The 10,108-nt window shown below is 36.4% G+C and overlaps 1 pseudogene across 1 annotated transcript; it reads left to right on the top strand.

The window, feature by feature from the left end:
* The first annotated feature begins 274 nt into the window (after positions 1-274).
* LOC308415397 (ubiquitin-conjugating enzyme E2 L3-like) lies at positions 275-749 on the top strand (annotated as a pseudogene). Its single transcript has one exon. The product of its transcript is annotated as a ubiquitin-conjugating enzyme E2 L3-like (transcript).
* The last annotated feature ends 9,359 nt before the right edge of the window (positions 750-10,108 follow it).

Below are 10,108 nucleotides of genomic sequence, written 5' to 3'. Positions count from 1 at the left end.
GGAAATTTTCTAAACAGAACTCTAATGACTCAGGCTCTAAGAACAAGAATTGATAAATGGGACCTCATAAAACTGAAAAGCTTCTGCAAGGTAAAGGACACAGTCAATAGGACAAATTGGCAACCTATGGATTATGAAAACCCTTCACTAACCTTCATTCTATAGAGAGCTAATATACAAAATATATAAAGAACTTAGGAAGCTAACCTACAAAAAGCTAAACAACCCAATTAAAAATAGGGTATAAGGGGAAAGCAACAGCACCAGTTCTAAGATGCAGTTCAGCAGAAGGGTGATGAAGGAGCTTGAAGAGATCCATAAATGTAGAATGAAAAATTTCCATAACATCCAGGTTGATAAAGCTTATTTATCAACTTGGCAAGGGCTTATTGTTCCTGAAAATCCTCCATATGATAAGGTAAACGTCAGAATTGATGTCAACTCTCCAGCAGAGTATACATTCAAACCACCCAAGAACACATTTAAAACAAAATCTACAACCTAATATCTAACCATCAATAAGAAAGGGCGGGTCTGTGTGCCAGTGATTAGTGCTGAAAACTGGAAGCCATCCAACTAGACTGACCAAGTAATCCAGTCTCTTATAGCACTGGTGAATGACCCACAGATTGAGCACCCACTCTTGGCTGATCTAGGTGAAGAGTATTCTAAAAATCAACCATAAAAAAATCTGTAAGAGTGCTGAAGAGTTTATAAAGAAATATGGGGAAAAGTGCCCTGTGGACTAAAATTTGTCATGAGTGATTCCAGATAATTTGAGAGAGACCCTAAGTAGAGCTTTAAGACACACCACAAAGTGGGACTCTGGAAATTAACACAGGTCACTAACTGGCACATGCTTGTTATATTTTCTAACTTTTTACAATTTTCTTCATCAAAAGTGGTCTGGGTAACCTTTAAGGAAGGATTTAAAAACTTGTTCTAAAAAATGGAGTATGGACCTAAACAGACAATGTATAACAGAGGAATCTCAGATGGCCTTAATGATCAAAAAATTGCACATCAAAATGACCCTAAGATTCTACCTTACACCAATAAGAATGGCACATGTCCACAAGAATTTGGAGAAAAAGGAACACTCCTTCATTCCTGGTGGGATTACAAACTGGTTCGACCACTCTGGAAATCATTATTGAGGTTTCTCAGAAAATTGGAAATAGAGCTTAACACACAGCTTTACTAGTCTTAGACATATACCCAAAGGTTGCCTCCCTACCATATTGTCAATACTACAATGCATTCATAGCATTATCTATAATAACCAGAAGCAGAAAACAACCTAGATGTCCCTTAACCAAAGATTCAATACAGAAAATGTGGCTCATTTACACAATGGAATACTACTCAGCTAATAAGAATGAGGACATCTTGAGTTTTGCAGGCAAATGGATGGAACTAGAAAATATCATGCTGAGTGAGGTAACTCAGACAGAAAAGAACACATATGGTATGTACTCACTGATACGTGAATACTAACAAAAATACAGAATACCTTGGATAGAATCCATAGAACTCAAGAAGGATAACAAGTCAAAAGACTGACTTGAGGATACTTTAGCCCCACTTTGGAGAGAACAAAAAAGCAATCATGAGATGTGACTGGAGGGAGGAACTTGGGTGGGAGAAGTATGGGGAGGTTAAGGGAACATGATCAGGAGTTGGGGAGAAAGAAGAGGAGAGTAGCCCTCAATCCGGCAGAATGACTGGAACATGCAACCTCACAGGGTGGGATGTGGTAGGGGGACCCTCTAGAAAGTAAAAGAGACCTGGGAGGTAAGATACTTTCAGGAATCTAAAGAATGTACCTTAGATGAAAGACCCAACAGTGGGAAGAAGAAACTTGTCCACCTTCAGTAGAAAGACAAGGCATCAAGTGGAGGGACAGTGTTGCATCCCACACATGATCATGTGTCATTGTGTCTTGTTACAAAATTTTACAGAATAACTAAAATTAGTATAAGAATTCAGAAGAGATAATTCTAGGGCTACCCATTCAATATAAGAGGGAACATAAATAATAATGACAGGGGATTTTTTTCCAAAATTAATATCAGGTATTAAGCAAAGATCTAGTAACCATGAAGATAACAAATTAGAAAAAATTCAATAGCATGATCATAGGGCATATTATTTTCTGATATCAGAAATTTAGATATATTTTAATGACAGGGATGATTCATGCTTATTCAGTGTAAATGGTAAGAGTTGTAACAGATTGTTCATAGAATCTGATAGGAAGAAGTGATGGAATAAAATATTTAATGTTAAAAGAAAATTTTCACCAATCTAGAATGCAGTGCCTACAAAAGCATCCTTCCAAAGTGAAAGGGAACTTGGCTTGACACCATGTGTATCCATAGACACACTTAGCAAAAATATATCTACAGAGTGGGAAAATTATATTTATCAGAAGGAAGAGTGGTGGCAATGTAAAGTCAATCCTTTTTCTTAATTGTGCATGCATATGCATTTGTTTGTACTAAATAGAAACAATGATGGAAAGAAGGGAAGGGAACTAGTTACAATAGTAAAAGAATAATAGTAGTTATAATACTTTATTATAAAGCACTATCCTTATACCTCATTGCAAGTTAATATAGACTTTGATTCACAAAAATGCATACTGCAAACTAAAGCATAGAAATCATTTAAAAAGAAGTATTCACATAAAATGTAAGACAATGAGAATGGAAGAAGAAGGGAATTGTATATGTAATTTCTTAAGGAATCACAAATGAAAACAACACCTGAAGTATTCCTGAATGTCTGTCTAAAAGGGTAGAACAAAAAATGATGGGAAATCCCAAATGCTGGCCATGATATGGAGCAACAAAAACTCAGTGTTTCATCATGGATTCATATCCATGGATTCACAACAGAGCTGCTTTTGAATGCAGTTTGGCAGGGTTTTTGTTTTTGTTTTTGTTTTTTAATAAAACACAACATCCACTTACTATATCAGCTAAGATTTGTCTTCTTTGCTATTTCCCTAGGGAAATTAAAGCTTTGTCTATACAAAAACATGCACATGCATATTTTGGCAGCTTTATTCATAATTACACTTACCTACAAACAAGCAATGTTTTCCTCGGTAGATGGGCTAGTATATCCACATATTGTAATATAATATAGGACTCAAACGAAATAACTTAGGAAGCCATTAAGAAGCATTGAGGGGACTCACATACAGTGAAAGAAGGTAATATAAAAAAATCTACACATTGTATGCTTTCAATTGGATACATTCTAGAAACAGAAAATATGAGGGAACAATAAAAATACCAATGGCTATCAGGCAGTGGGCAAAGAGATTGAAAAGATAGTTCACAGGGGATTTTTCAGGCAATGAAACTAGTCTATGCTAAATTAAACATTACAGTGATACATGTGTCATTATAGATCCATCAAAGCCCATACTGTGCTTAAATTTAATAGGAAAATTTAGTAAAAATTAAGGAGCATATGTGATAATAATAATCTAAATGAATTGATCATCACAAATATGCAGTGTGGGATGCTGATAATGGAGGATGATGTATGTGGTGAGAGAGTATAGAGAAAGTTTCTGTACCTATCAATTAGTTCTGTAATAAACCTCAAACTATATTGAAGACTAAAGTACATTCGTGATCATTAGGTAAACCCAGATAAAAACATGATAGACATATCCTCTTCCACAGTTAGAATGGATACTGCTAAAAACACAAAAATCAACAAAAGTTAGTGATAGTGGAGAAAAAGGAAAATTAGTTCAGTCAAAAGAAAAAAAGTAGCATAATGATTGTACAAGAAATCAAATTATTAAAAATAACACAGGAATTGTAGATGTAGTGCTGTGGGAGAGTGCTTGCATAGCTTTGTAACCACAGGTTTTATCTTCAGCACTATAGAAACAAACAAAAATAGAATTACTACCTTACCAATTGTTCTACTTCCAGGTACATAGCCAAAGGAATGAAATAAACACTTTGAAGAAATGTCTACATACCATGTTCATTGCATCCCTACTTATGGCCCCATTATAATTGGATCAATAGACTTGTATATTGCTGGCTGAAGGACAGAGTCATGAAAAAAAACAGGGGAATCTTGTTATTTTGGCAATATGTACACAACTGGGGGTCCCTATGAAAACTGAGTGGGCATGAGGATATGAAAGCAGCATGCTTTTATTCACACACAGAAGCTGGAAAGCTTCATCCTGTGGGTGAGAATACAGTGATTGTCAGAGGAAGCAGGTGGGTGAACATAGGAGGAAGTTGATTAATGGGTGATAAAATTCAGTTGGAAAAGTTAAGTTTGTGTGTCTCATAGAATACTAAGATAACTATAGTTTGCAGCAACATATTTCATATTTTTCAAAGAAGAACATGAGAAAAATTTTGAGATGCAAACAAAGATGCTAAGAACTACAAGTTAGCCTAATTTGATAATTCGACAATGTATTTTATATTTATATTTAATCATCATGCTGTATCCTTTAAATATTATGTTTCAACAAAAATTAAAACTTCCTTCCAACTATAAAAATGCACTATTTTTTAAAACAGTAAATGTATTTGAATGCCATCTTCATTTTATTTTATTTTTTGCCTAACTGCTCAATATGCTAGGAGAAAACAAAACCAAAGTACTTTAAAGACTGTTTCTAGGTCAGCATAATGACATTAGTGCTTTTAAGTTGCTTCTCACATGGGAACATTTTATTAAATTGCTATCCAGCCTGATTCAGACTTGTAATCTTAGGAAACCTATATACATGGAAGATTCACATCCTGGGCATGGATCCAAAAAGTTCATTAACCACAACCCCACATGTGGCATCTGCCAAGAGATTTATTTTCAACCACTTTGCACAAGGTTAATCAACTTTTATGTTTTCAATGAGAATTTTGCAATGTCTGTGAACTTTTCTATAAGTTGAAGTCCCAAAAATAAATAAGATCATGTGGAGACCAATCAAGGAGAATGCTGAAATGGAAATAATTCTGTTAAAACCACAAATCACCATGGATAATAGCAGAGACAATGTTGCTACCTTGCCAACAACATATTTACTGATGTTTCTACATAAATATACTCCATAGTTTGTCTTAGCCTTTCTATAACTAGACATGAGCTAATTTATGTTTTATTATTTGTAGAAAATCTGTAATTTATTATTTTTTAATTTGTAGGAAGTCTGAAATAGGGAGTCACAACTTGATACATAATTCGTTTTATGTTTCATGACCAACTTTTATAAATCCACGAAAGAAATTTGTATAATTATTCCATCCACTGTGTAAATCATCTGAGGATTGGTTTTAGACTGGTAATCAGCATTCAGATTTGGGGAAGGAACCTGTGTAGAGTAGCACAGGAAAGTTGAACCAATGTGATTCAAAGATTTAATATTTTACAAGAGAGTTAACAGATAAGCAGTTCCCCAGAACTTGGGCAGGAAATCAATTAAAATCTATACTAGTTTATATCAAAGAGCAATATGAAGGCCAAAAATGGTAGCTATACATTTTCTTTTTAGAATTTAGGACCGCACTCAGACCACCTGCCACCAGGATCAGCAGTGAGCCAGTGGTGAGCCTGTGTGCAGTCCCCCATCCCCCTCCCTGCCTCAGCTTGCTCCAGGGAACCAGTAACCCTGCATCTGGCTATTCCAGCCTTAAGACAAGGAGTGAGGAACCGCACTCAGACAACCGGCCATCAGGAACAGCAGTGAGCCAGCAGTGACCCAGCATTCAGTTCCCCGGTTCCCTCTCCCCACCTCAGCTTGCTCCAGGGAACCAGTAACCCTGCATCTGGCTCTTCCCAGCCAGACAATACAGAGTGAGGAACCGCACTCAGACCACCCATCACCAGGAACAGCTGTGAGCCAGCAGTGAGTCATCAGTGATCCAGGGAAACAGGTCTGGAACAGCAGTGAACCAGCAATGAGCCAGCGGTGATCCAGCAGTGATCAAGGGACACAAGACTGACAACAAGATTGCAAGAGGAAAGGGAAAGAATTTACCCCAGGGAAACCAAGACAACCTGGCAACACCAGTACCCAGCCCTCCCATCACAGCAAACAGCAGAATGCCAAACACACCAGAAAAAGCAGACACAGACCTAAAATCATGCTTCAAGACGATGATAGAGATCCTTAAACAAGAAAGGGAGGAAAAGCATGAAGAATTAGAAGCTTTTAAAGAGGAAACAAGTAAAACACTCAAAGAACTCAAAGAACTAGAGGAAAACAGAAACAAAGAGATGAAGGAATGGAAGAAAAATTTAAAACAGAAATTGACACAATAAAAAAAAAAAAAAAAAAAAAAAAACACTAAAAGAGATAACCCTAGAGGTAGAACACCTTAAAAAAATCAGGAGTCACAGATGCAAGCATTTCCAATAGTCTACAAGAGATGGAAGAGAGAATCTCGGGGGCCAAAGACAACACTGGAAACATAGACAAAACACTCAGAGAAGATGCAAAAACCAAAATGCTTCTAACCCAAAATGTCCAGGAGATCCAGGACACAATGAGAAGACCAAACCTAAGGATAATAGGAATAGAAGAGGGCGAATAATATCAACTAAGAGGCACAGTAAATGTCTTCAACAAAATCATAGAAGAAAACTTCCCTACCCTCAAGAATGAGATGACCACGAGCATAAAACAAGCCTACGGAACTCCAAATAGATTGGATCAGAAAAGAAACTCCTCCCAACACATAATAGTCAAAATGCCAAGTGCCCAAAGTAAAGAAAAAAATATTAAAAGCAGTAAGGGAAAAAGGCCATGTAACATATAAAGGCAGACCAATCAGAATCACACCCGATTTCTCAACAGAGACTATGAGAGCTAGAAGAGCCTGGACAGACATCATGGAGACACTAAGAGAGCACAGGTGCCAGCCAAAGCTGCTACACCCAGCAAAACTTTCAATCACCAGAGATGGAGAGACTAAGATATTCCAGGACAAAACTAAATTTACACAGTATCTGACAACAAACACAACACTACAATGAATTATAGGTGGAAAACCGATTTCAATGAGGGGAACTACATCATAGTAAAAACAAGAATACTCCTAAGCAAGAAAACCAAAAGAACAAAGACATACAGGCACAATTCAACCTCCAAAAGCAAAAATAGCAGGAAACAGCAACCACTATTCCTTTATATCTGTTAACATAAATGGACTCAGTTGCTCAATAAAAAGACAGGCTATCAGACTGGATACATAAACAAAACCCAGCAATTTATTGCATACAAGAAACTCATCTCAGAGACAAAGACAGACACTATCTCAGAATAAAAGGGTGGGAACAAACTTTCCAAGCAAATGGCCCCAAGAAGTTAGCTGGAGTGGCGATTCTAATATTGAATAACGTAGACTTTCAACCAAAATGTATCAAAAAAGATAAGGAAGGACACTTTTTACTAATTACAGGGGAAATTTGTCAGGAGGAACACTCAATCCTTAACGTATATGCTCCAAATACAAAAGCATCAATATTCATAAAGGAAACCCTACTAAAGCTCAAAAAATACATTGCGACCCAGACAATAATAGTGGGAGACCTCAATACCACACTCTCACCAATGGACAGATCAGGAAAACAAAAAAAACTGAACAAGAATACTGTAAACTAGCAGAGGTTATAAACCAACTGTAATTAATAGATATCTACAGAACATATAATCCTAAAAAAAAAAAAAAAAATACACCTTCTTCTCAGCACCTCATGGCATCTTCTCAAAAATTGACCACATAATTGGTCACAAAACGAGCCTCAATCGATACAAGAAGACTGAAATACTCCCATGCATCCTCTCAGATCACCATGGTCTAAGGCTGGTCTTTAACAACAAAAAAGACAACAAAAAGCCCACATATACATGGAAACTAAACAACACTTTGTTAAACGTTAGCAGGGTCAAAGAAGAAATAAAGAAAGAGTCAAGGATTTTCTTGAATACAATTAAAACAAAAACACAACATACCCAATCCTATGGGATGCAAAGAAAGCAGTACTGAGAGGAAAACTCATACCTCTGACTGCTTCCAAAAAGAAACTGGAGAGAGCATATATCATCAACTTGACATCACAGCTGCAAGCTCTAAAACAAAAGGAAGCAGATACACCCAAGAGGAGTAGATTACTACAGATCTATTCATTTCTAGAGCTCGTGATACATTATTTTAATTATATATCAGCTTGCAGATATATTTGCAGTGTTACATGAATTGAAATTCTGAAATTAATTCTAAACATCAAAGACAATTCTGGAATCATTTTTTTTCAGTGTCTCATGGACTTGGGGATATGGAGGGGGAGCATATAAACTAAACCAATGAGAAACAATCAGATAATAAGGCAGCTTTACAGAAGAGTCAGGAGACTGAAACACTGTACTGAGAAATTCTGATTATATTATACAGAAAATGAATGCATGTTTAATAAAAAGAAATTCAAGGTCACCATTGGTTATATAGGAAATTTGAAGCCAGTCTGGGTTGCATGAGACCCTGTGTTAATAAACAGACAGACAGACAGAGAGACAGACAGGCAGACAGATACTAAGAGAAATTCTGAACTCTTAGAATAACAACTTGTTGACACCTCTGGAAATCGTTGTGTTAAATAAGTCAAGCTTAACTGAATATTGCATACTTTATTGCAGAATATAATTTAAATTTGTATGTACGTTTAGAAACATATACATGAGATTAGACATGGGTCTTGGAAATTACAGAGAGAAGCATAACAGACAAGAAACACATCCCAAGTGACCAATGGGGGAAGGAGAGTAAAAATAATTAGCAATAGAATGTGCACATTAGGAAAGCAAAAAGTGGAGAGTATTTGTCAGGAAGAAGATGGGCAGTAAAATGAGGAAGGCTGAATGGAGAGAGATGAATTAGAGCAAAGTAAAATGATGCGTATATATAAAATATCACAAGAAAACCCATTATTTTATGTGCCAAATTACAGTTAATAAAATAAACTTTAAAATAATCTGGCAAGATAAGAAATCCAGAGACAAGAAAGGGAAAAGTGTTATACTTTTCCAAACAGCCAGGTTTTGCAGTGTCCCAAAAAGTCTAAGCTCCTTCATTCTAAGAACAGTGTCCAATAGTGTGATGATCTTACACTGGACACTGCCTCTTAAGGTTTTTAACACCCATTGACATCAACACAATGAGTACCAAATCTCTTGTACATGAATTCTCAAGTAGCATACCTAATCCATAGTACATCAGCTATGTCACAGCAATAATAGCCCAATTTCCTATTCTCTCCTTTCAAGTATAAGCAATAAGTTTAGAACATTCTGGGGTAAAGAGAGATAGAGCAGGGTTAATCCATTTCTCATCTTTTCTTTGAATTTTAGTAGAGCCATCAAGAACTTTAGAAGAAGGGAAAAAGTCACAACCACCCACCAACTTTCTTAATGCTAGCTTGACAGTGAAGAAATTTCCCATTTCTAGCTGTGAATGTAATTTTCTCTGCTTTGGAGCCCTACCCAGTAATCTAAGGAAGCTGACATTTTCTATCCTGTAATAGGGTGAGGACATTAGTTTGATGATTTTTTTCCAGAAGGTCTTTTTACTTTCAGGGCATATGGCAGCCAGGACTCCATCTGTTCTGATTACCAAAGGTTTGGGCTTTTCTCTGAAAAGTTTTCCTAAAGACTTGTTACAAGAAGTTTCCTACCCCCTCTGCATTTGTGAGGGAGACATAGCTTTTATCTGGTCAGTGCCACAGATCTCTCAATAAACATATTGTACCTTTTATGGAAGTTTGTTTCATTACATGCAGGCTCTGTGCTATAGTGTTTTTGTCTTCATACATGAAACTAAAACACAGAACAATGTCCCAAAACACTTGTAATGGTACATGCCCATAATCTCAGTACTTCATATCTGGATATACGATGATAAGCAATTCAAGATTATCTTCAGATACACGGTGAATTCGAAATCTGTTAGGGCTATAACAGATAAATCTGTTTGGGAAACATATGCCCTTTAAACTGGAACAAAATTGGAAACTCAGTTCCCTTCCTCTCATCCTTATGGAGAATCCATACATCACATAG

The sequence above is a fragment of the Micromys minutus genome (genome assembly GCF_963924665.1).
Source record: "Micromys minutus genome assembly, chromosome: X".
Taxonomy (NCBI): Eukaryota; Metazoa; Chordata; class Mammalia; order Rodentia; family Muridae; genus Micromys; species Micromys minutus.
This window is presented reverse-complemented; position numbering and strand designations above follow the sequence as displayed.